This window comes from Coregonus clupeaformis, unplaced genomic scaffold (assembly GCF_020615455.1).
Source record: "Coregonus clupeaformis isolate EN_2021a unplaced genomic scaffold, ASM2061545v1 scaf2223, whole genome shotgun sequence".
In the NCBI taxonomy this organism is placed as follows: domain Eukaryota; kingdom Metazoa; phylum Chordata; class Actinopteri; order Salmoniformes; family Salmonidae; genus Coregonus; species Coregonus clupeaformis.
In genome coordinates this window covers 1-26,458 of record NW_025535677.1, presented here as the reverse complement: position 1 = coordinate 26,458, position 26,458 = coordinate 1, and the positions used below count along the sequence as shown (strand labels likewise).

The 26,458-nt window shown below is 45.2% G+C and overlaps 1 pseudogene; it reads left to right on the top strand.

The window, feature by feature from the left end:
- Nucleotides 1-484: 484 nt before the first annotated feature.
- LOC123488360 lies at nucleotides 485-14,406 on the top strand (annotated as a pseudogene).
- The last annotated feature ends 12,052 nt before the right edge of the window (nucleotides 14,407-26,458 follow it).

Genomic DNA, 26,458 nt, shown 5'->3' with positions numbered 1-26,458 from the left:
GCTGCATCTAAAGTGGTCTATGAGGGCCCGCTCATTCCACCCTGCATCTGCCGCTAGAGTCCGAACTCCAGCGCAAACTCTTGAGCGCTCCTCATCCCCTGTCGGAGGTAGAATAGACGCTCCCCCGCCGCCTTCCCTTCTGGTGGATGGTCGAAGACCGCACCAGAAGCGGCGGGAGAACTCCGCATAGGTGACTGTGGCGGCGTCTATTCCCCTCCATTCGGCGTTGGCCCACTCCAACGCCTTGCCGGTGAGACAGGAGATGAGGGCGGAAACGCTCTCGTATCCCGAGGGCGCCGGGTGTATGGTGGCAAGGTAGAGCTCCACCTGTAACAGGAACCCCTGACACCCGGCAGCGGTGCCGTCGTACGCCCTCGGGAGCGAGAGCCGAATCCCACTGGGTTCCGGTTGTTGGACGGGGCGGGTTGACCGAAGGTGATGGTGCGGTAGGTGGAGGTGTGGGTACATCGCTGGTCTCCCAACGATGGAGAATGTTCATCACCTGGTCCAAAGCGTGCCCGATCTGATTAATCCGATCATCTTGACCTCGGAGACGCTCCTCCATGATGTCGGTGGGTGCTCCTGCTGATTCCATTCCATGGTGTGTAATTCTGTCAAGAGTTGCTGTAGGTAGGTGTGGTGTGGAATCAGGCGCAGGACGCAGAAGTTAAGTCCAACAAAGACTTTAGTAGATCACACAAAATATAATCCAAAAACAGCCCGGAGGCGAGAAAAGCGCGCACAGGCGTAAACAAACGGGCGCACTAAACATGTGCGTAATCTTCTCCTTAAAACAAACAAGGAGGTAAGCTACAAAATAGCGCACCAAAACAGGTAGCGCAGCAACACGACAAGGAACAATTACACACAACACCTAAACTAACAACAAGGAACTAAATAGGGTGCTTAATTAGACATAACACAAAACAGGTGTGACAAACAGACAAAACCAATCAAACAAGAAACATAGAACGGTGGCAGCTAGTACTCCGGAGACGACGACCGCCGAAACCTGCCCGAACAAGGAGGAGGGGCCGCCTCGGCCGAAACCGTGACATTCTGGATATCAGGACAGCGATTACTCACCTCGTATTGGACGAAGATTTTTTCTTCAACGAGGCGGCCGCGAAGGATATCATACAGACACCCGACAAGGCCCAAATCCCCGTCATTCGCGTGAAGAAGAGACGGATATATCGTGGACGCAGATCAGGGTGCCTTGTAAGGATCCGACGGCGAGCGAGTAAACTGCCTCTTCCATCAATCCTATTATCCAACGTTCAATCTTTTGAAAATAAAGTGGACGACTTAAGATTACGGTTATCCTACCAACGGGACATTAAAAACTGTAATATATTATGTTTCACCGAGTCGTGGCTGAGCACGACAATGATAACATTCAGCTAGCAGGCTATACGCTACATCGGCAGGACAGAACGGCTGACTCCGGTAAGACAAGGGGTGGCGGTCTGTGTATATTTGTAAACAATAGCTGGTGCACAAAACCAAATACTAAGGAAGTCTCAAGGTTTTGCTCGCCTGAGGTAGAGTATCTTATGATAAGCTGTAGACCACACTATTTACCAAGAGAGTTTTCATCTATATTTTTCATAGCTGTCTATTTACCACCACAAACCAATGCTGGCATTAAGATTGCACTGAATGAGTTGTACAAGGCCATTAATCAACAGGAAAACGCTCATCCAGATGCAGCGCTCCTAGTGGCCGGAGACTTTAATGCAGGGAAACTTAAATCCGTTCTACCTAATTTCTACCAGCATGTTAAATGTGCAACCAGAGGAAAAAAAACTCTAGACCACCTTTACTCCACACACAGAGACGCATACAAAGCTCTCCCTCGCCCTCCATTTGGCAAATCTGACCATAACTCTATCCTCCTGATTCCTGCTTATAAGCAAAAACTAAAGCAGGAAGCACCAGTGACTCGGTTAATAAAAAAGTGGTCAGATGACGCAGATGCTAAGCTACAGGACTGTTTTGCTAGCACAGACTGGAACATGTTCCATGATTCTTCAGACAGCATTGAGGAGTACACCACATCAGTCACTGGCTTCATCAATAAGTGCATCGATGATGTCGTCCCCACAGTGACCGTACATACATACCCCAACCAGAAGCCATGGATTACAGGAAACATCCGCACTGAGCTAAAGGGTAGAGCTGCCGCTTTCAAGGAACGGGACTCTAACCCGGACGCTTATAAGAAATCCCGCTATGACCTCCGACGAACCATCAAATAGGCAAAGAGTCAATACAGGTCTAAGATTGAATCGTACTACACTGGCTCTGATGCTTGTCGGATGTGGCAGGGCTTGAAAACTATTACAGACTACAAAGGGAAGCACAGCCGCGAGCTGCCCAGTGACACAAGCCTACCAGACAGAGCTAAACCACTTCTATGCTCGGCTTCGAGGCAAGCAACACTGAAGCATGCATGAGAGCACCAGCTGTTCCGGGATGACTATGTGATCACGCTCTCCGTAGCCAATGTGAGTAAGACTTTTAAGCAGGTCAACATTCACAAGGCCGCAGGGCCAGACGGATTACCAGGACGTGTACTCCGAGCATGTGCTGACCAACTGGCAAGTGTCTTCACTGACATTTTCAACATGTCCCTGACTGAGTCTGTAATACCAACATGTTTCAAGCAGACCACCATAGTCCCCGTGCCCAAGGACTCTAAGATAACCTGCCTAAATGACTACCGACCCGTAGCACTGACGTCTGTAGCCATGAAGTGCTTTGAAAGGCTGGTCATGGCTCACATCAACAGCATTATCCCAGAAACCCTAGACCCCACTCCAATTTGCATACCGCCCCAACAGATCCACAGATGATGCAATCTCTATTGCACTCCACACTGCCCTTTTCCACCTGGACAAGAGGAACACCTACGTGAGAATGCTATTCATTGACTACAGCTCAGCATTCAACACCATAGTGCCCTCTAAGCTCATTACTAAGCTAAGGATCCTGGGACTAAACACCTCCCTCTGCAACTGGATCCTGGACTTCCTGACGGGCCGCCCCCAGGTGGTAAGGGTAGGTAACAACACATCTGCCACACTGATCCTCAACACGGGGGGCCCCTCAGGGTGCGTGCTCAGTCCCCTCCTGTACTCTCTGTTCACCCATGACTGCATGGCCAGGCACGACTCCAACACCATCATTAAGTTTGCCGACGACACAACAGTGGTAGGCCTGATCACCGACAACGATGAGACAGCCTAGGGAGGAGGACAGAGATCTGGCCGTGTGGTGCCAGGACAACAACCTCTCCCTCAACGTGACCAAGACAAAGGAGATGATTGTGGACTACAGGAAAAAAAGAGGACTGAGCACGCCCCCATTCTCATCGACGGGGCTGTAGTGGAACAGGTTGAGAGCTTCAAGTTCCTTGGTGTCCACATCACCAACGAACTATCATGGTCCAAACACACCAAGACAGTCGTGAAGAGGGCACGACAAAGCCTATTCCCCCTCAGGAGACTAAAAAGATTTGGCAGGGGTCCTCAGATCCTCAAAAAATTCTACAGCTGCACCATCGAGAGCATCCTGACTGGTTGCATCACCGCCTGGTATGGCAACTGCTTGGCCTCCGACCGCAAGGCACTACAGAGGGTAGTGCGTACGGCCCAGTACATCACTGGGGCAAAGCTTCCTGCCATCCAGGACCTCTATACCAGGCGGTGTCAGAGGAAGGCCCTCAAAATTGTCAAAGACTCCAGCCCCCCTAGTCATAGACTGTTCTCTCTGCTACCGCACGGCAAGCGGTACCGGAGTGCCAAGTCTAGGTCCAAAAGACTTCTCAACAGCTTCTACCCCCAAGCCATAAGACTCCTGAACAGCTAATCATGGCTACCCGGACTATTTGCACTGCCCCCCCACCCCATCCTTTTTACGCTGCTGCTACTCTGTTAAGTATTTATGCATAGTCACTTTAACTCTACCCACATGTACATATTACCTCAACTACCTCAACTAGCCGGTGCCCCCGCACATTGACTCTGCAACGGTACCCCCCTGTATATATAGCCTCCCTACTGTCACTTTATTTTTCTTCTGCTCTTTTTTTTTCTCAACACTTTTTTTGTTGTTGGTTTATTTTTACTTTTTTGGTTTAAAATAAATGCACTGTTGGTTAAGGGCTGTAAGTAAGCATTTCACTGTAATGTCTGCACCTGTTGTATTTGGCGCATGTGACCAATAAAATGTGATTTGATTTGATTTGATTTGATATATCATTACCCAATGAGTCCCACTGTAACGCTGCCGCATTTTGGACTTCTAACACCTTTTAAACATTGTGTTTTTGAGCTACAGGCTTCTGGGTTGTACCATTGGATTTTTATATTTCTTCTGCATCCTTATATACCATTAGTCTGTGTGATTATTTGGGGCTGAGCTAGCGCAGTGTTTGGGAGATAAGGGCGGGGCCGGAAGGGGCCGGGTCTTTTTACAAAAACGTCTGTGGAGTCCGAATGGTTTGAGCTACAAACTATTAAAATCTATCTACGAAAAGCTGAGATGCACATGTATCATGTTTTGCGCTATGAGGCTGACAAGCTACAGAAGAGTCATTAGAATGTAAGAGGTTCTTCTACATAGAAGAGCATAGGGAATCCCAAGACATAGTGTCTATAATACTGTAATAAGCTCACATAGTTGCTGTCACAAACGCCACACAGTTGTCACTGACAGGTTGGATATTCATTCATTTATATTCATTAATTTTTATCAGGTTTTTGCTTTGGCAGACCTTGTTTTTTTATTGTAATGTTTCCATAAAACTCATCAATGCAACTGTTTATGTCAAATTGTCTTTTGTGTTGTACAGGCCTCTCTCATCTATTTAAGTGGGAGAACTTGCACAATTGGTGGCTGATTAAATACTTTTTTTCCACACTGTACACCTTAGCCAAATACATTTCAACTCAGTTTTTCACAATTCCTGACATTTAATCCTAGTAAAACTTCCCTGTCTTAGGTCAGTTAGGATCACCACTTTATTTTAAGAATGTGAAATGTCAGAATAATAGTAGAGAGAATGATTTATTTCAGCTGTTATTTCTTTCATCACATTCCCAGTGGGTCAGAAGTTTACATACACTCAATTCGTATTTGGTAGCATTGCCTTTAAATTATTTAACTTGGGTCAAACGTTTTGGGTAGCCTTCCACAAGCTTCCCACAATAACCTCCTGACAGAGCTGGTGTAACTGAGTCAGGTTTGTAGGCCTCCTTGCTCGCACACGCTTTTTCAGTTCTGCCCACAAATTTTCTATAGGACTTTGTGATGGCCACTCCAATACCTTGACTTTGTTGTCTTAAGCCATTTTGCCACAACTTTGGAAGTATGCTTGGGGTCATTGTCCATTTGGAAGACCCATTTGCGACCAAGCTTTAACTTCCTGACTGATGTCTTGAGATGTTGCTTCAGTATATCCACATACATTTTCCTTCCTCATGATGCCATCTATTTTGTGAAGTATACAAGTGATGCTGCCACCCCCGTGCTTCACGGTTGGGATGGTGTTCTTCGGCATGCAAGGCTTCCCCTTTTTCCTCCAAACATAACGATGGTCATTATTGCCAAACAGTTCTATTTGTGTTTCATCAGACCAGAGGACATTTCTCCAAAAAGTACGATCTTTGTCCCCATGTGCAGTTGCAAACCGTAGTCTGGCTTTTTTATGGCGGTTTTGGAGCAGTGGCTTCTTCCTTGCTGAGCGGCCTTTCAGGTTATGTCGATATAGGACTTGTTTTATTGTGGATATAGATACTTTTTTACCTGTTTCCTCCAGCATCTTCACATGGTCCTTTGCTGTTGTTCTGGGATTGATTTGCACTTTTCGCACCAAAGTACGTTCATCTCTAGGAGACAGAACGTGTCTCCTTCCTGAGCGGTATGACGGCTGCGTGGTCCCATGGTGTTTATACTTGCGTACTTTTGTTTGTACAGATGAATATGATACCTTCAGGCGTTTGGAAATTGCTCCCAAGGATGAACCAGACTTGTGGAGGTCTACAATTTTTTTTCTGAGGTCTTGGCTGATTTCTTTTGATTTTCCCATGATGTCAAGCAAAGCGGCACTGAGTTTGAAGGTAGGCCTTGAAATACATCCACAGGTACACCTCCAATTGACTCAAATGAAGTCAATTAGCCTATCAGAAGCTTCTAAAGCCATGACATAATATTCTGGAATTTTCCAAGCTGTTTAAAGGCACAGTCAACTTCTGATGTAAACTTCTGACCCACTGGAATTGTGATACAGTGAATTATAAGTGAAATAATCTGTCTGTAAACAATTGTTGGAAGAATTACTTGTGTCATGCACAAAGTAGATGTCCTAACCGACTTGCCAAAACTATAGTTTGTTAACAAGAAATGTGTGGAGTGGTTGAAAAACAAGTTTTAATGACTCCAACCTAAGTGTATGTAAACTTCCGACTTCAACTGTATGTGCACCATGTACAATAAAGACATGGTTCAGTGAAACCAATCCAAAGCCTCTGACAAAGGGACGGTTTCCCGGACCCAAACTAAGTATAGTCATGGACTAAAACACACTTTCAATGGAGAATCAGGTCCTTAGCCCTGTTCCCAACCACTGTAGGCAGGTATTTGAGTACTGTTGAGGGGTTACCTTGATACACAACAGTCTGAGGAGAGGTAATCTTTGGTAGTCTGTCCCCAGATCTGTTTATGCCATCATTCCAACTCCTTGTCATGTATGAAATGACAAGGAGTGGAATGTTTACACAAACAGACTGGTACCCAGGCTACATAGTTAGAGCACTGTAGTTTTTCCTGACCATACGATCTAACCAGGAAAAACAGAGAATAACTCAGTAGCCTTAGTCCAAGCTATAGTATAAAACCTAGGCCCAGAGCTTCCCTGCTCAGGTAAAAGTGAAGACCCTTATTGTCACCCTAGGCTTCCTTAGGCCTACAGTACACTTTCAGGGTCTAACCTCCCAGAGGGGATGAGAGAAGGGGTGACTCCCAAATTGCACCCTATTGCCTTTATAGTGCACTTCTTTGACCAGAGGACTCTGGCCAATATAGGGAATAGGAAATAGGGTTCCATTTGGGATGTAGCCAAGACCAGCCATGCCTCTCCAGGAGCCCCTCAGGTCTCTACAGGTTAATAGCTGCATAAATTGGTTCCCAGGGAATGAGGTGATAGAGTGGACTAATGACCTGGTACCTAATGACTCAATAAACATGTTTATTATGCTCTTGTTATTGGTTTCTGCTTTCCCCATGGTAAAGTATGGATGGAGTAAAACGAATTACTGGTGTTTCACACATCATTTTCATTGACAAACTTTTTACAGCTTTTTACAGGATGGATGGAGTACATGACCAATGTGTCTTATACATACAATGCATCATCATTGCCCTTACTGTATTATTTTATTCTGTGGGTCAAACATATCTCACAGTGACCCAGGAAAAACAAGATGCCTTATCTCAAGAAAGGTATCACTAACCGCTGCCCCCTCACATTGACTCTGTACCGGTACCCCCGTATATAGCCTCCCTACTGTCATTTTATTTTACTGCTGCTCTTTAATTATTTGCTATTTTCTATTAATCTATTTTTTTACTCAACACTTGTTTTCTTTTCTTAAAAAACTGCATTGTTGGTTAAGGGCTTGTAAGTAAGCATTTCACTCTAAGGTCTACACCTGTTGTATTCGGCAGATGTGGCAAATACAATTTGATTTGATTTGATTTGGTCCTCCTATTTCTCAATAAAAACAAAATGTGTACAGTCAATTTGTTATTATCAAGGAATTACCTGGACATTTTTAGGACAGAATAAGTCATCCAAATTAGGCAACAGGTTTTCAGAGGAAAACCAAAGCTAGAGGTCATCTGTCAGATAGCTGGAACACAGGTATTATGTTACATTGAACAGCTGGCCCTCAGAAAACATGACATGAATTTTGTTGCTTTTCATGGTATAGTATTTCCCTAGATTTCTCCCTCAAATTGTCACACAATCACTAAGCTTGCATGTAACTGACATTGTCCATTTTCCATTAGTGATGGATGAAATAATAGTAGTGTGGCAGGTACCTAGCGGTTGGATTTTTGGGCCAGTAACCGAAAGTTCGTTGATTCGAATACTTGAGTCGACAAGGAGAAAATTGGTTGATGTACCCCTTGAGCAAGGCACATAACTCTAATTTGCTCCAGGGGTGCCGTACTGCTATGGCTGACCCTGTAAAACAACACATTTCACTGCACCTATCCGGTGTATGTAACAATAAAACATCTTATTTTTTTATGGTGGGCTATGAGGTGGGCTTACCTTTTACACATTTAAATCATTTTATTCACAGTTGTCAATCGATCCAGACAGTTTTGCATATCTTTAAGTAAGGAATTCAAAGTCATGAACCTCTTCTGGGTTACTAATAATAATTGCATTAACTTTGTAAAGCGCCTTTCATTCTACAGGACTTATCTCAAAGTGCTTTGCACACTCTTGGCATTCTCTCAACCAGCTTCATGAGGTAGTCACCTGGAATGCATTTCAATTAACAGGTGTGCCTTGTTAAAAGTTCATTTGTGGAATTTCTTTCCTTCTTAATGTGTTTGAGCCAATCAGTTGTGTTGTGACAAGAAAGGGGTGGTACACAGAAGATAGCCCTATTTGGTAAAATACCAAGTCCATATTCTGTCAAGAACAGCTCAAATAAGCAAAGGTCAGTCAATCCTGAAAATTTCATCAAGCTCTATGATGAAACTGGCTCTCATGAGGACCGCCACAGTAAAGGAAGACCCAGATTTACCTCTGATGCAGAGGATAAGTTCATTAGAGTAACCATCCTCAGAAACCACTACTAAAGGACACCAATAAGAAGAAGATAATTGCTTGGGCCAAGAAACACGAGCAACATTAGACCGGTGGAAAGCTGTCCTTTGGTCCAACCGCCGTGTCTTTGTGAGATGCAGAGTAGGTGAACGGATGATCTCCGCATGTGTGATTCCCATCGTGAAGCATGGAGGAGGAGGTATGATGTTGTCGGGGTGCTTTGCTGGTGACACTGTCTGTGATTTATTTAGAACTCAAGGCACACTTAACCAGAATGGCTAACATATCATTCTGAAGTGATACGCCATCCCATCTTGTTTGCACTTAGTGGGACTATCATTTGTTTTTCAACAGGACAATGACCTAAAACACACCTCCAGGCTGTGTAAGGGCTATTTGATCAAGGAGAGTGATGGAGTGCTGCATCAGATGACCTGGCCTCCACAATCACGCGACCTCAACCCAATTGAGATGGATTGGGATGAGTTGGACCGCAGAGTGAAGGAAAAGCAGCAAACAAGTGCTCTGCATATGTGGGAACTCCTTCAAGACAGTTGGAAAAGCATTCCAGGTGAAGCTGGTTGAGAGAATGCCAAGAGTGTGCAAAGCTGTCTTCAAGGCTACTTTGAAGAATCTAAAATCTAAAATAAATTTTGATTTGTTTAACACTGTTTTGGTTACTACATTATTCCACATGTTATTTCATAGTTTTGATGTCTTCATTATTATTCTACAATGTAGAAAATTATAAAAATAAAGAAGAACCCTGGAATGAGTAGGTGTGTCCAAACTTCAGACCCCTTTACTTTTTCCACATTTTGCTACGTTACAGCCTTATTCTAAAATGGATTAAATAACACATTTCCTCATCAATACACACACAATACCCCATAATGACGAAGTGAAAACAGGTTTTTAGAAATGTTTGCAAATTTATTAAACGATAAAACAGAAATACCTTATTTACATAAGTATTCAGACCCTTTGCTATGAGACTCGAAATTGAGCTCAGGTGCATCCTGTTTCCATTGATCATCCTTGAGATGTTTCTGCAACTTGATTGGAGTCCACCTGTGGTAAATTCAATTGATTGGACATGATTTGGAAAGGCACACACCTGTCTATATAAGGTCCCACAGTTGACGGTGCATATCGGAGCAAAAACCAAGCCAGGAGGTCGAAGGAATTGTCAGAAGAGCTCCGAGTCAGGATTGTGTCGAGGCACAGATCTGTGGAAGAGTACCAAAGAATTCTGCAGCATTGAAGGTCCCCAAGAACACAGTGGCCTCCATCATCCCCCACCCCCCCCATCATTACGCACATTATTTATTTGATTACACTCCCTTTATTTAGCCTTCATTAGCCATCAGTCACTAGGTAGTATTGTTTTGATTCACGTTCTGTACGCTTCTCATGTTTTGTTTATCTGCATTTATCTTTATTAAACTCACCTTCTGCACCTGTTTCCTGACTCCCGGCGTATACGTAACAGATTACTACCTCTACATATGGAAGCAGCAGAAGATAAAACCATCTTCCAGACGGTCAACGAACAGGGTCATCTACAAGCAGCTCCTGGACCGTTTGGAGGAAAAGGTGCTGAACAATGAGGAGAACAGCGCTAACTGCAATACCTGAGTAACAATATGTACCTACACTTTTATTACACAGGGTTTTAGCACCACTTGTAAAGTGTGACCAATTGGCCCACATATTTGGATGAGTTGAATTGTTGCTAGGCTATATTACTGTTAAATAACCTTTGCACCTGCCATTGCTTTGCACTGTCTGGTCGGAAGCCCCTGGCCCTGCTCATAAAAAATGTGGATTTTGATGATGAGAACATGCTGAGATGAAGGGCGGAGAAGGACGAGGACGAAAACATGGAGAAGCTTTTCAAGGATCTGGAATAAGAATGTATATGTTTCATTCAGTGGAGGCTCCTCAGAGGGGGAAGGCGAGGACCATCCTCCTCAGTGAATTTCATAAAAATAAAAATTGTAAAACATTAAAAAAGTTATCATTTTTAGATAAAACTATACAAAATATAATCACATCACCAAATAATTGATTAAAACACAGTATTTTGCAAAGAAGGTCTGCAGTAGCCTCAACAGCACTCTGTAGGTTAGCACCATGGTTTAACCAGAGGATAGCTAGCTTCCATCCTCCTCTGGGTACATTGACTTCAATACAAAACCTAGGAGGCTCATGGTTCTCATCCCCTTCCATAGACTTACACAGTAATTATGACAACTTCCAGAGGATGTCCTCCAACTTATCAGAGCTCTTGCAGCATGAACTGACATGTTATCCACCCAATCAAAGGATCAGATAATGAATCTAGTACTTAAAGCATAAGCTACAGCTAGCTAGCACTGCATTGCATAACATGTGGTGAGTAGTTGACTCAAAGAGAGAGAAAGAAAATAGTTGAACAGTTTTGAAGGAATTAATTTCTTCCTAAATGAAGGAGAAGCAAGAGAGAAATAGAGAGAGAGTCATTTTTTTTTCACTTTCAGTTTCACTTACTTAGCTAGCAAATGCAGCTAGCTAATTTAGCCTACTGAAACACCCTGCTCAAACAGAGGGATGCTATGTTAGCTAGCTGGCTATTACTATCCAACACAACACTGGAACTCTTCCAAGTCAAGGTAAGCTTTTGGTTTTACTAATATATTGCCACTGGGGCCCGCCAGTGTAACTGCTTACTGACTGTACACTGTAATGTTACTGCATGATTGTAGCGGGTTTACTAACGCGTTAATTACATTAGCTATGCTGACTATGACGTTACTTTACCTAATATGGTGACAACGATGTAGGCTGTGTGTAGCGGTTTGGCTTGGAATGTGTGCTCTTGCAGGAGATGGACGAGGCTGTAAAAGCGTTCTCTAAACATGAGGAGCACTTATTGTCGGACAGCGTCTTCGTGGTGATGATGTCTCACGGGGAGCCATCATGGGTGTCCATTACCAGTAGCGGTGCGTGGGTAAAGTCACTGGGGAAACGAAGCCAGGGAAGAAAAGCCATATTACAACCTATGTGTTGTGATAATTACATTGTTTGCTCTATAACCTGTTAGTTCATATGCCTTGACACCATGATATATAGGCCTAAGGCCAAGACAATAAGAAGACAGAATACATTCAACCACACCTTTGTTTCATCACAAAACCGGAGAGCAACATCTGTCCGGTGGAGTCAACAAAGCACATTGCATGTAACAAACAGTTACATGACCTACAGCATGGTCAATCAAGTTAATGTTTCTGACATTTTCAGACTACTAAACAACTAGTGATTTAGGACACCGGAGAGTTACCGCAGGTCCCAAAGAAAACAGGAGCTGCCTCCACTACTCCAGCACCATTTCAACTTCAATATTTCAACATCATCAAATCACCTATGCTTAGTCTAATACAGTGAAACCTAAAAGATTCCAAAAACAATTTAGTCTGATCAACGTGTGTGTGTGTGCACCTAAGTAAAAAAACATGTTGACTCACCCTACTTGTAGAGAAACGCCAATGCCATCCTCCTCTCTTTCATGTTGCTGAAACGGTCTATGACTCTGTCATAACAGTAGGCTACCTGGCTAAAATGCTCGCTAGCTAGCATAACTGCCTTGGGCAATGATTAGCCAGCTTGTTAACATTAGCCTACTACATCTAGCTACATATTCAACTTCCATTCTCTCAGGCCAGGTGCACAATGTATGAATTTACGGTTGGATCAGAATCGCCATTATATTCATTGGCCAGTACGGAGAATTAAGTAAAACCACAAGTCCAAATCCCTATCTCCATCCATGGCTAATTTTGGAAGGGCCCATTTGAAGTCTGTAGATAGGTTTCCATCCAATTTGCAACACATTTTATGCAAATATTTTAAGATCTGCATAAAACAATATGCACTATTTTCCCACGAGGGATGTGTTTCCATCAAACAGACTTTTTGCGGATAAACGTAGTGTGCTGACGTAGTGCACATAAAAATAACTTTTGCGGTTACATTTCCATGTTATATAGCAAATGTGCCCACTCTGGTCTTGGCATGAGCGCTCTAGCCAACATGTCGCAGATACAGTGCGGGTAGGTTACCACATCATGAGGTTATTATGGATAAGAGCGATATTATTTGAATTTCTCAAACGGCAGCCAAGCATCGATCATTATGTCACCAGAATAAGACCCTCAATATTTATTGGGAAGGAGCATCAAGCTCATCACCTTGCACATTCACCACCCTGTGAAGTTCATCATAACTTATTTAATCTGTAGTCTAATAAAATGTATGCTTTCCCGAGTCTTAGTGGGAGGACCACACAACATATCATCACGTGACTCCAAGTTTACTTCGATTTGAAGGTTATTATATCCATATTTGCGCACAAAGGTGCTTCCACCGCAATTTCTCACATAATTAATTTTACTGACACAAAAGGATCCTACCATGTCAAACGAACAAATTGTCTGTCGGCAGTTATACAATTGTACCGGCATTTCATATTTCCATCAGCCTGGTCGTCACTTTTTTAATGGGTCAGGTAATTCATCCGCATGAAATGGTTGGATGGAAACCTTGTTAATGACGTTTAGCTTTTGATGTGATTGGTGTGAAGCAAATCCAAGCTGGCTTCCCTTGACACTTTTTTTCTGGTGCGCCAGGACCATTCACAGTTGAGCTCACTCAGTTTAGCTCAATGCTGATTGGCTATTATTATTTTGATATCAAGGGAGGACAAATGCTCATTGGCTTCCCTCGCATTCAATGCTATGGGCGCCAACAATATCACACTATTTTTGACCCGACAGCATCAGATATTTGGGCTACACATACGGAGACAGAGGGGCGCTCGGATGCTTTCTCCAATGAGATAAATTCAGTTTCTTGAGAATTGAAGGAAAATTACGAAACACAGAGAGACAAATGATTATAAAATGTATTTATTTTTTGTTAATTTCTTGCTCTTTTTTAGGGGGGAAGCCTGGCTTCCCTTGGCATCCATGAATACACGCCACTTTCCAATACAAGTTAGAGTATCCTAAACCTGACGTCTTCCCCATCAACATCTTCACACACCTGAACACAGAGAACGGCAAAGCCCTGATTAGCAAACTCAATATCATCCTCATTCAGGTCTGCATGGGAGGTGAGTGAGCTCAAAAGTGTGTTTCCAAAATGTATTTAAACCTTTTGTACTGGCTTTAATTTGAGTAGAATGCCTCAATATTAAAGAGGATTTGCATGTTGTTTCAGGCAAGGATGGGTCTGTTTGGGTCAGTGACGTAGTGCCTGGCCCCAGCCCTGACCTGGGGTTAGAGAGTGACTCAATCAGCAGGGAGCACAAAAAGGACTTCATCTCCCTTCTGTCCTGCACACCAGGTTAGTGGGTCATATTAACACATTCTCAAGCAATATGTTGTTTGTAAATGACTGTGAGTAAACCCTCATTATATTCCCACCCCCTTCAGATAATGTATCCTACAGAAATAAACAGATGTGCACCTTTTTTGTCCGGCGCATCATGGAGACATTCAACACCTATGCCTGTATTTGTAATTATTACTGATCCCCATTAGCTGCTGCCAAGGAAGCAGGGCTCCAAACAAGATTATGACAATTACATACAAAATAAAACAGTACATCACACAACACATTACTACACATTACTCTACCACAACATATCTACAGTACAAAATCTGTAATACAGCAATATAACAATATTACAATGTACTTGTGTGTACAGTGAGTGTGTTAGCATGTGTGTGCGTATGCGTGTGTGCCTGTGTGTGTCTCCCCACAGTTCGCGCTGTTCCATAAGGTGTAGTTTTATCTGTTTCTTAAATCTAATTTGACTTCTTGCATGAGTTACTTGATGTGGAATAGAGCTCCATATAATCATGGCTCTATGTAGTACTGTGTATTCCCCAGAGTCTGTTCTGGACTTGGGGACTGTGAAGAGAACCCTGGTGCCATGTCTTGTGGGGTATGCATGGGTGTCTGAGCTGTGTGCTAGTCATTTGAACAGACAGCTCGGTGTGTTTAACATGTCAATAGCTCTCACAAAGACAAGTAGTGATGCCGTCAATCTTTCCTCTACTTTGAGCCAGGAGAGACTGACATGCATGTTATTGATGTTAGCTCTCAGTGTCATGAATCCCGCTTCCTGAGTCTGTTTCTGCCTGAGTTGCCTGTTTTCTGTCCTGGATATCTTCTGTCCTGGAATTGCCTTCCAAATTGTTCATGAATATCAATTTATTTTGAGAGATACCATGAGGAAGAGGCCTGGTTATAAGCACATAGGTTATTGAGTTGTGATAATGTATCTCACAAAAAAAAATATATATTTACAGTACTGTAACCACAAGCGTTATTGAATCCTTTATTTTCTGAGAGTATTAAGATTAAAGCACCCAGTGAAGGACCATATGTATTGAAAGAGTAGCTTTGCATATTTTTTTTTTCATTAGAAAATGTTTAAATGCATACGAAGTCACATAATTATGCTATCAATTACACCCTATTCACTTGATAGTGCACTACTTTGGCTCTGGTCAGGATGCCATTTGGGTCACATCAAAGCATTTTCCTGCTCAGGAAGTGTGCTAAAATTACTCTATTCTTTGAATATTTGTAAATCACTTCCCAGAAGAGGGTGGTAGATATCAAGAAATTAGCGGCTATTTAACCTTGCAACATGAATAATATTTCCATATCTGCCTACAGTACATTTTGTATTTTGGGTATTTCCTATCTGCTTAAAGGTACACTCGGCAATATGACATGATCATACATAGTGGGTAACTTCCTGCTCACATACATTAACACAACAGAATTCAAGACTTCTATTGATTGTACAGATTTGTGCCTTGTGCCTTCCTTGAGGAATGCCCACACTGTGAATAGCCAAGTGTGGCAGTTTCAGCAGGTTTTACTTTTATTTTTGATAATAGGAAGTCTCCCTATTGTGTAAGATCATCTAACTAAACTCTCATATCAATGATTTTATGTGTATTACACATTCTAAAAACTGCCCTTTGAATCCGCTGGAGGTTAGGTCCATACATGATCGCTTTTAAGACAGGTGGTTAAAATAACAAGGAATTGTACAGCCATTGCATTACGCATATTTAGAGTAATATTAACATTACTATTCCACCCTAGCAAAATGTCAAACAGGGTCACTGAGATGAAAATAACCATTGTCAATAAATGTGGCACACATGTCTGAGTGAACTTAATCCTTCCCTCAGCTGACTTTACATAAACCCTTACAATCTGACAGTAAGAAAAGACAATGAAAAGTACCTGTAAAACATGAACCACTATTAAACATGGGCTCCAAATCCAATTGATGGTAATGGGTAAACATGAATGCTTCAGTATACAGTGAGGGGAAAAAGTATTTGATCCCCTGCTGATTTTGTACGTTTGCCCACTGACAAAGACATGATCAGTCTATAATTTTAATGTTAGGTTTATTTGAACAGTGAAAGACAGAATAACAACAAAAAAAGAGGGAAATAAGTATTTGACCCCTCTGCCAAACATGACTTAGTACTTGGTGGCATAACCCTTGTTGGCAATCACAGTGGTCAGACGTTTCTTGTAGTTGGCCACCAGGTTTGCACACATCTCAGGAGGGATTTTGTCCCACTCCTCTTTGCAGATCTTCTCCAAGTCATTAAGGTTTCGAGGCTGACGTTTGGCAACTCGAACTTTCAGCTCCCTCCACAGATTTTCTATTGGATTAAGGTCTGGAGACTGGCTAGGCCACTCCAGGACCTTAATGTGCTTCTTCTTGAGCCACTCCTTTGTTGCCTTGGCCATGTGTTTTGGTTCATTGTCATGCTGGAATACCCATCCACGACCCATTTACAATGCCCTGGCTGAGGGAAGGAGGTTCTCACCCAAGATTTGACGGTACATGGCCCCGTCCATCGTCCCTTTGATGCGGTGAAGTTGTCCTGTCCCCTTAGCAGAAAAACACCCCCAAAGCATAATGTTTCCACCTCCATGTTTGACGGTGGGGATGGTGTTCTTGGGGTCATAGGCAGCATTCCTCCTCCTCCAAACACAGCGAGTTGAGTTGATGCTAAAGAGCTCGATTTTGGTCTCATCTGACCACAACACTTTCACCCAGTTCTCCTCTGAATCATTCAGATGTTCATTGGCAAACTTCAGACGGCCCTGTATATGTGCTTTCTTGAGCAGGGGGACCTTGCGGGCGCTGCAGGATTTCAGTCCTTCACGGCGTAGTGTGTTACCAATAGTTTTCTTGGTGACTATGGTCCCAGCTGCCTTGAGATCATTGACAAGATCCTCCCGTGTAGTTCTGGACTGATTCCTCACCGTTCTCATGATCATTGCAACTCCACGAGGTGAGATCTTGCATGGAGCCCCAGGCCGAGGGAGATTGACAGTTCTTTCGTGTTTTTTCCATTTGCGAATAATCGCACCAACTGTTGTCACCTTCTCACCAAGCTGCTTGGCAATGGTATTGTAGCCCATTCCAGCCTTGTGTAGGTCTACAATCTTGTCCCTGACATCCTTGGAGAGCTCTTTGGTCTTGGCCATGGTGGAGAGTTTGGAATCTGATTGATTGATTGCTTCTGGACAGGTGTCATTTATACAGGTAACAAGCTGAGATTAGGAGCACTCCTTTAAGAGTGTGCTCTAATCTCAGCTCGTTACCTGTATAAAAGACACCTGGGAGCCAGAAATCTTTCTGATTTAGAGTGGGTCAAATACTTATTTCCCTCATTTCTGGATTTTGTTGTTGTTATTCTGTCTCTCACTGTTCAAATATACCTACCATTAAATTATAGACTGATCATTTCTTTGTCAGTGGGCAAACGTACAATATCAGCAGGGGATCAAATACTTTTTTCCCTCACTGTAGAAGGATTGTCACAGAATATTTTATCAATGTGAGATCCACACAAAGGAATTCTGACTGTTAAACTAAGTATTATGAGTGCTATAAATAAAGGATAACACCTAGAAAGAAGAGTAACTTTCTAACAGTTAAAGATGTCACAATGGTATGGTATAGTAATGGTCTGCATATTGCCACGTACCTGTCGTAAGACATCACTGTTAGAATAGTAATTTTACACATGACAGATGTGTATATTACATAGGCTTGAATCAAACATCCACCATAAGATATCACCTGAACATCTGACTGAAGGTCCAGTAAGAACTTGGGGTAGAAACCAACGGTTCCGTACAATCCATTGACACACTGTAAATTACAATGAAATATATCAATGTGCTCATGGCGGCCTTTGAATGATTTTAATGATCAGAGTCAGATTCACAGTAATATTGAATAGGTATGTGATGAGAGGCACGATGAAATAGACTGAGATGTTGTATGCCAAAGAGTTAAAATAACTTGACTTGGGTTGAGTTCTCTGTAGCCTTTGTTAATTTTCTTTCTGTGGTCAAGGCAGCAATTCCTAGGTCTTACAAGGCTTGAGTGTGTATGGCTGTGAATGAACGCGAATTATTTGATTATGTGTTAGCTCGGACTAAACACAATATTTTTAACAAAAATAATTCACATCCCCCTCAAAATCTTTTTCTTAAAAAAAACATCCCGATAATATATGTACATTATAAGACTTCTTAGGTTTGAAAGTAATAAAGATACGTGAGAGTTTTGGGAACTGTCACGCCCTGAGTCTGGGGACTCTTATTTGTTGAGTCAGGGTGTGATTTTCTATGTGGTGTAGATCTATGTTTATAGTCTAGTATGTCTAGATCTATGTTGGCCGGTGTGGGTCCCAATCAGAGGCAGCTGTCCTGCACCTCGCACCAAGTAAGTGGTGCGTGTCGCCAGCCCGGTCCGGCCTGTTCCTGCTCCCCGCACCAAGCCAGTGGTGCGCGTCGCCAGCCCGGGCCGGCCTGTTCCTGCTCCTCGCACCAAGCCAGTGGTGCATGTGTCCAGTCCGGCACGGCCCGTGCCTGTTCCACTCCGGAGCCAGAGCAGTCCGCTCCACCGGTGCCTGATCCAGCTCCGGTCAGCTGCTCCACTCCGGAGGCAGAGCAGTCCGCTCCACCGGTGCCTGATCCAGCTCCGGTCAGCTGCTCCACTCCCGAGCCAGAGCAGTCCACTCCACCGGGGTCCAGTCCAGCTCCGGTCAGCGGCTCCACTCCGGAGCCAGAGCAGTCCACTCCACCAGTGCCCAGTTCAGCTCCGGTCAGCTGCTCCACTCCGGAGCCAGAGCAATCCGCTCCACCGGGGTCCAGTCCAGCTCCGGTCAGCGGCTCCACTCCAGAGCCAGATTAGTTCGCTCCACCGGTGCCTGATCCAGCTCCGGTCAGCGGCTCCACTCCGGAGCCAGAGCAGATCGCTCCACCGTCGTTGGGTCCAGCTCCAGTCAGCGGTTCCAGTCCAGACCCAGACGTCAGCCCCTCTCCAGGTTCGGGGTCTCCCACACCAGGGTCCAGACAGGGCTTGGTACTTCGTGGGAGGAAGGAGAGGGGAAGCAGTGCGCTGAGGTCCAGACCAGACCAGGGGCGCAACAGGGAGGCGGAGAGTAAGAGGTTGTGACGCCCGGATTCGGATCCGCCTCCGAGGCGGAATGCCCACCCGGCCCCTACCCTGTTAAGTAAAGGTTGTGCGGTCGGAGTCCGCACCTTTGGGGGGGAGGGGGGGGGGTACTGTCACGCCCTGAGTCTGGGGACTCTTATTTGTTGAGTCAGGGTGTGATTTTCTATGTGGTGTAGATCTATGTTTATAGTCTAGTATGTCTAGATCTATGTTGGCTGGTGTGGTTCCCAATCAGAGGCAGCTGTCGCTCGTTGTCTCTGATTGGGGACATACTTAGGCAGCCTATTGGCACTAGTGGGTTGTTGGGATCTTGTTCCGTGTGAGGTATGTTGTTTGTGTACCTTGGACTTCAGACTTCGTTTAGTTTGTTGTTTTGTCGTTGTTTATTCGTTTCAAATAAACATGTATGCATATCACGCTGCGCCTTAGTCCGTCCCGTCTATGAACGAACGTGACAGGAACACCATATTTAATTTGTGAATTATGATCAGATGCGTAATATAATACAAAACATTCTCAGTGACAATACATGATAAACTTCATGCAATTTCTTAAATAATATTTGGGCTACAGAGAAATTATGCAAAAATCCTACATATCTGTATAGTCAATTATAGCATCGATTACAAAAAAAAACTAAAAGAAAACATCAGTATATGTCGTAGGTTAAAGGCATAGTATCTTTTTACAAGCCTGCCTGATGTCAAATATAATAGGATAAAAAAATGGTGGACATAGTAGAAAATAAACAAATACAATAGTGTGAAGTATAGGTGGAAGATGTGCAGTTTCATATCTGCCTTGTAGAATAACAAACAAGCCAAAGGAGAAGATCAGCAAAGAGGCTATATGTGGTGTACAAGTGTTAAATGCTTTCTGTTTCGTCTCTTTCGAAGACTTTAAACATATTTGTAGAAATTGACATGAGTATATGGTAGGAAATAAAGTACAAGAAAAAGAAAGCAAAGTGGCAACAACACCCCATATGTTATTCAGCGTAGTATTTGAACATGCAAGCTTGACTGCGGAGTAGTTGACACAATACACTCTGTTTTGCATGTTATTTTTGCATTAATACTGTCACGCCCTGACTCAGAGGACGCTTATATGTTGAGTCAGGGTGTGTATATTCCATGTTGTGATTTTCTATGTTGGTGATCTAGGTTTTCTAGATCTATGTTGGCCGGTGTGGTTCCCAATCAGAGGCAGCTGTCGCTCGCTGTCTCTGATTGGGGACCATACTTAGGCAGCCTATTGGCACTAGTGGGTTGTGGGATCTTGTTCCGTGATGGTGAGGTATGTTGTTTGTCTACCTTGGACTTGTCACGATCGTCGGGAACAGAGGAGGACCAAGGCGCAGCGTTGAAGGCAAACATACTCTTTATTAGTGAATAACCGAACAAAACAACAAAAACGATAACGTGACGTCCACGGTCTAAACACAAACCACACTGGAACAAGATCCCACAACCACTGTGGGAAAACAGCCTGTCTAAATATGGTTCCCAATCAGAGACAACCAGCAACAGCTGACACTCGTTGCCTCTGATTGGGAACCACTCTGGCCAACCTAGAAATACAACTACTAGAAAAAAAAATGAAACTCACACCCTGGCTCAACATACAAGTGTCCCCAGAGCCAGGGCGTGACAGTACCCCCCCCGGACTCCGACCGCGCCAACTAAATACCACAGGGGAGGGACCGGGTGGGCACTCCGCCTTGGCGGCGGATCCGGCTCCGGGCCTGATCCCCACTCCCTCTCCAACCCCCCAAAGTACCCCTGGTCCGGTCTGGCCCTGCTGGCCGGAGCTGGACTGCACACTGGTGGAGCGGATTGCTCTAGCTCCGGCGTGAAGCAGCTGACCGGTGCCGGACCAGGCACCGGTGGAACAGGCACGGGCCGTGCCAGACTGACGACGCACACCACTGGCTTGGTGTGGGGAACAAACGCACGGCCGTGCCGACTGACGACGCACACCACTGGCTTGGTGTGGGGAGCAGGAGCGGGCCGGACCGGCTAGCGACGCGCACCATTGGCTTGGTGCGGGGGTGCAGGAGCGGGCGGACCGGTTGGCGACGCGCACCATTGGCTTGGTGCGGGGAGCAGGAGCGGGCCGGACCGGGCTGGCGACGCGCACCATTGGCCTGGTGCGGGAGCAGGAACAGGCCGGGCCGGGCTGGCGACGCGCACCATAGGCTTGGTGCGGGGGGCAGGAACAGGCCGGGCCGAGCTGGCGACGCGCACCATTGGCTTGGTGCGGGAGCAGGAACAGGACGGGCCGGGCTGGCGACGCGCACCATTGGCTTGGTGCGGGAGCAGGAACAGACCGGACCGTACTGGGGACACACACCACTGGCCCTACGCAAGGATCTGGAACGGGCCGGACCGGACTGGTAACACACCCCAGTACCTCTCGCCGTGCCTCTACACCTTCCTTCCCCTCTTTGACCAGTGGCCCCCGTATTCTGGCGGCCTCCTCTGCCAACTCGCTGGGCCGCTCTATCGCGGTCTCCTGCTGCCCCGTCGTCCACGGCGTTAGCCCCCCCCTAAAAAATGTCTGGGCTTCTCTCCTACCTGTGGACCAGGTCTCCATACTTCTCGCCAGCCTTTCGCCCTTCTGCTTCCACGTCAAGCCCCTCTCTTGCTCACCCGGCTTGACCCAGTCGAGGAGGCGCTGGATATCCGCCAGAGATTTCCCTGGCGATGGCTCCTGGACCCGCTGCTTGGTCCATTTCTGGTGGGATCTTCTGTCACGATCGTCGGGAACAGAGGAGGACCAAGGCGCAGCGTTGAAGGCAAACATACTCTTTATTAGTGAATAACCGAACAAAACAACAAAAACGATAACGTGACGTCCACGGTCTAAACACAAACCACACTGGAACAAGATCCCACAACCACTGTGGGAAAACAACCTGTCTAAATATGGTTCCCAATCAGAGACAACCAGCAACAGCTGACACTCGTTGCCTCTGATTGGGAACCACTCTGGCCAACCTAGAAATACAACTACTAGAAAAACAAATGAAACTCACACCCTGGCTCAACATACAAGTGTCCCCAGAGCCAGGGCGTGACAGGACTTCACGTTTCATTTCATTTGTTGTTTTGTCGGTTGTTTATTCATATAAATAAACATGTATGCATATCACGCTGCGCCTTGGTCCGTCCCGTCTATAAACGAACGTGACAGAAGATCCCACCAAACGAGGACCAAGCAGCATGCCCAGGAAGAGCGAATAGCCATGTCACAGGTGGGTAAATTGTGGTCATGAGAAGAGATTTTCGTGGGGAAATGGCCATGGGCAAAGGTAGATGCCCAGGCAGGAGAGGAGTAACGGCAACACGGAAGCCGGCCGAGGAGGAGGCCCGAGAAGTAGCCCCAAGAAAATTTTTGAGGGGGGATAAAGGGGTGGTCGGGGAGCGATAGAGAAGAGCCCCGACCACTGCACCCGGTTGGGTTTCAGATTGGGTCCCTACGACCTTGGGAAGAGGAGTGGGAACAGTATTTCACTGAGGAGTCGGAGGATGACGATGACGACGAGTGTCTGTTCCCTAACTCGTGGGGGCTCCCGGAGGAGTCCTCACAGGAAGAGGAGTGCCGACGACGGAGACCCGAGAGGCAACCCCAATAATATTTTTTTGGGGGGGGCACACGGTGTGGACGACGAGGCAGCAGGAGGCAGCGACAGGGCGGATCTGCAGGTTAGGAGAGGAGGCCACCATGTTACGGGGGCTATTGGTTCAGAGGGAGCAGGAGTTATTCGGTCAGAGGGAGGAGATACAGGAGGCTAAAAGGGAGAAGGAAGGTGTAGAGGCACGGCGAGAGGAGCTGGTTAGGCAGCAGAAGGATTAATAAAGGAACCCAGTCCCGCTCCTCGCACCAAGCAAGTGGTGTGTGTCGCCAGTCCGGTCCTGCCCATTCCTGCTCCCCGCACTAAGCCAGTGGTGCGTGTTCCCAGTATGGCCCGACCCGTTCCAGTCCCTCGCACCAAGCCAGTGGTGTGTGTTCCCAGTACGGTCCGGCCCGTTCCTGCTCCTCGCATCAAGCCAATGGTGCTCGTCGCCAGCCCGGTCCGGCCTGTTCCTGTCCCTCGCACCAAGCCAGTGGTGTGCGTCGCCAGCCCGGTCCAGCCTGCTCCTGTCCCTCGCACCAAGCCAGTGGTGCGCGTCGCCAGCCCGGTCCGGCCTGTTCCTGTCCCTCGCACCAAGCCAGTGGTGCGCGTCGCCAGCCCCGTCCGGCCTGTTCCTGTCCCTCGCACCAAGCCAGCTGTCGCTCGTTTTCTCTGATTGGGGACAATACTTAGGCAGCCTATTGGCACTAGTGGGTTGTGGGATCTTGTTCCGTGTGAGGTATGTTGTTTGTCTACCTTGGACTTCACGTTTCGTTTCATTTGTTGTTTTGTCGGTTGTATATTCATATAAATGCATATCACGCTGCGCCTTGGTCCGTCCTGTCTATAAACGAACGTGACAAATACGTGTCACATATCAGTTTTCAAACAATAAAAAAAAAAAATCATGGGGACACTACGTCACCGCCAAATCTCAGGGTAGAGCTCGAAAATTCAAGCCCCTTGGGTGCTGACATAGAGTAACATTAGAAGTGCCCATCCAAGAAGTCTCAAGGTCATTGGCCACAGATAAATTCACGTCAAATCACGTTATATCTACAGTAGCTTTGATTGGACTGATCATGTCAACATCATACTTTCAAAATCTTAGCTAGCAGTCATCATCATGAATCAAGTGGACAATCTACTGGCAAATATTTTTTAATACTTGTCATATGAAGAGAAATAATGAAGAGAAATTATAAATAAAACTTATTGGTGCTCATCGGCCATTGGACATAAACGTTACACAAGTTGGAAATGGCAAATTCAACCATGAGTGGTTTGGAAGGAATCAGTGACTAACTGCAAGCATTGCAAAGAAATCACTAGCCTGCTATTCAGTGGAGTGGCTTTGTGGTCCCAAGTCTGGGTTTATGGGTCTCTTTTCCAAGCTTATAATGTTAAACATTCAACATTGGCCATTCTGTCAATCCAGCATGATTTCTGCTGTGCTCATAACAACTGTTTACTCGAAACTGGGAAATCTTACTAAAGTGAGTTTGAGACAACTGTGAACTCGGGGAAAAAACAAGCTACGACTGGGAAAATATGTTTTGAACGGTCATCCAACTTGGAATTGTAAGTCGGGAACTCGGGCCTCTTTCCAGAGCTACGACCTGAAGATCCCTGACGTTATCATGATTCAACCTTGTTTTTTTCAGAGTTCTCAGTTGTCTTGAAAGCACCATAAATCCAGAGAATGCCAGACTTTGACGACAAAGTTTGATGACAAAATGTTCCTGCGAAGGACCGCCGCGCCACCTTCCTGTTCAAGTGAGCGCAGCACAACAAGGTGAGTCCACAAATGTCTTGTATGCTGCTGCATAAATTATGTAATATGCCATGGAGATATGTATACTGTAGCTAAGAAAGTAATACTAAGTGTATGTTATGTAGTAAGCTGTTAGTAGCCCATGTGCCTCACCCTAATAATTTGGTCTATTTTCTCCTCTTAATTTCGCCTACTGTTCTGACTTGGTGGTGCACAAGTAGCCTATAACCTGTTTTAGAGATATTATAATCATCGAATATTGTAAAAGCTTTCGTTGTCTGCTTATATGCCCCCATTATTTATCCTACGGTTCTGACTTGGTGTACAGGGAGAACACTGTAAGAATGGCCCATGTTCTGAATTATGTCGCTGTACATTTCAAAAGTGCTGAACAAATAGCTATATTGACTACGTCCATCCTAGCTCGCTCATTAATGTCTTAATCGAAATTACGGATTGCCTCTTATCCGCTTGTCGTCCCCTTATGCGCTATCGTTTGTACATCTCAATTGTCAGTAGAAGCCACATTTGTTTAAGCAAGTCAGCCATATTAGCTATGTTTTTTTTAAAGGCAGTAAATTAGGCTGAATTAACTGTTTCACTTTCCTGGCATGCATCCCCCCCACAAAAAATGTGTTTGCCCCACCAATATTTACCTGCTAAAATTGCCAATGCAACTGAATAACAGATACAGTAGGGAGAACAAGTATTTGATATACTGCCGATTTTGCAGGTTTTCCTACTTACAAAGCATGTAGAGGTCTGTAATTTTTTATCATAGGTACACTTCAACTGTGAGAGACGGAATCTAAAACTAAAATCCAGAAAATCACTTTGTATGATTAAGTAATTAATTTGCATTTTATTGCATTACATAAGTATTTGATCACCTACCAACCAGTAAGAATTCCGGCTCTCACAGACCTGTTAGTTTTTCTTTAAGAAGCCCTCCTGTTCTCCACTCATTACCTGTATTAACTGCACCTGTTTGAACTCGTTACCTGTATAAAAGACACCTGTCCACACACTCAATCAAACAGACTCAAACCTCTCCACAATGGCCAAGACCAGAGAGCTGTGTAAGGACATCAGGGATAAAATTGTAGACCTGCACAAGGCTGGGCTGGGCTACAGGACAATAGGCAAGCAGCTTGGTGAGAAGGCAACAACTGTTGGCGCAATTATTAGAAAATGGAAGAAGTTCAAGATGACGGTCAATCACCCTCGGTCTGGGGCTCCATGCAAGATCGCACCTCGTGGGGCATCAATGATCATGAGGAAGGTGAGGGATCCGCCCAGAACTACACGGCAGGACCTGGTCAATGACCTGAAGAGAGCTGGGACCACAGTCTCAAAGAAAACCATTAGTAACACACTACGCCGTCATGGATTACAATCCTGCAGCGCACGCAAGGTCCCCTGCTCAAGCCAGCGCATGTCCAGGCCCGTCTGAAGTTTGCCAATGACCATCTGGATGATCCAGAGGAGGAATGGGAGAAGGTCATGTGGTCTGATAAGACAAAAATAGAGCTTTTGGTCTAAACACCACTCGCCGTGTTTGGAGGAAGAAGAAGGATGAGTACAACCCCAAGAACACCATCCCAACCGTGATGCATGGAGGTGGAAACATCATTCTTTGGGGATGCTTTT